Source organism: Scyliorhinus torazame, chromosome 24, assembly GCF_047496885.1.
Source record: "Scyliorhinus torazame isolate Kashiwa2021f chromosome 24, sScyTor2.1, whole genome shotgun sequence".
Lineage (NCBI taxonomy): Eukaryota > Metazoa > Chordata > Chondrichthyes > Carcharhiniformes > Scyliorhinidae > Scyliorhinus > Scyliorhinus torazame.
This window is the reverse complement of record NC_092730.1, coordinates 50,879,722-50,880,748: the sequence shown is the minus strand read 5'-3', so window position 1 is coordinate 50,880,748 and position 1,027 is coordinate 50,879,722. Positions and strand designations below refer to the sequence as shown.

The window sequence follows — 1,027 nt, the reverse complement described above, 5'->3', positions numbered from 1 at the left end:
TCTGTGTTTTACACCACCTCACAGCTTTCCATGTAAGGCATAACTTATGACAACGAAACTTGCGTGAATTTGTAAATTGCATGAGTAAAGGAAGACACGTTGTCATCAGGATTCGAACCTCCGCGGGGAAAGCCCAATGGATTTCTAGTCCATCGCCTGAACCGGCATAGTGGGGAGCACCGCGGTGTTCCCGGTGGTTAACCAGGGTTCGATTACCGGCCATTGTTGCGCCAATTTATTTAGAAATTTATGCGAGCTGGTCAATTTCAAAATAAGAGAACAAAAAGATCTAACAAATGACAGGCAAAAATAAATTTGAAGCTTTGTTATCATCGATTTTCACAATTCTGGTGCCCGGTGAAATTAATATGAACGTTACTGAGGTTGTGAAACTATCCTGACAAATAAGAAAATTCAGAGCGAAAGCAGAATGAGAAAAAGGAAGGTTCTTCTGTCATGACACAGACATTTAATCCGAATACATTGAATGAACAAGAACTTCAAATTGATACTTAGATTGACATCGTGTTCTGCAAACAGATTGTTCCAAACGGAGTAATGGTTTCGGATCATAGCCGCTGCGAGTAGTGTTCGAACCTACGCGGGGAAACCCCATTGGATTTCGAGTCCAACGCCTTAACCACTCGGCCATTGCAGCTGACAGCTCGCTTGTCGAAAGCATTGTAAAATGCACTCCAGGTATTGCAGTAATGCAATGAACGGTGTCCCAGTCTTTATCTGGGAAGGGTAGAATTAACATGGAAAAAGACCATGAGATTTGGGGCAACGCCTTGAGCTGCACGAAAATCTCACCTTCCATAACGCACTGTTCTACTTTTGTGTCACAATTATCAGTTGCAAAGGAAATATGCGATAAATTGATGTTTTTTGAATGGACCAGTACAGAACTTCCCAGTCTCGGTCAAAATTAAAGTAATGGAATCGAAGAATCTTACAACACAGAAAGAGACCTGCGCAGACCGAGTGGTCACGTGATGACTGGGTTATCAGGAAGTTCCACCAGATT

The 1,027-nt window shown here is 42.5% G+C and overlaps 1 non-coding gene across 1 annotated transcript; it reads right to left on the bottom strand.

Annotated features, from left to right (window-relative positions):
- Nucleotides 1-576: 576 nt before the first annotated feature.
- trnas-cga (transfer RNA serine (anticodon CGA)) lies at nt 577-658 on the bottom strand. Its single transcript has one exon. It is a non-coding gene; the product is annotated as a tRNA-Ser (tRNA).
- Nucleotides 659-1,027: the final 369 nt, after the last annotated feature.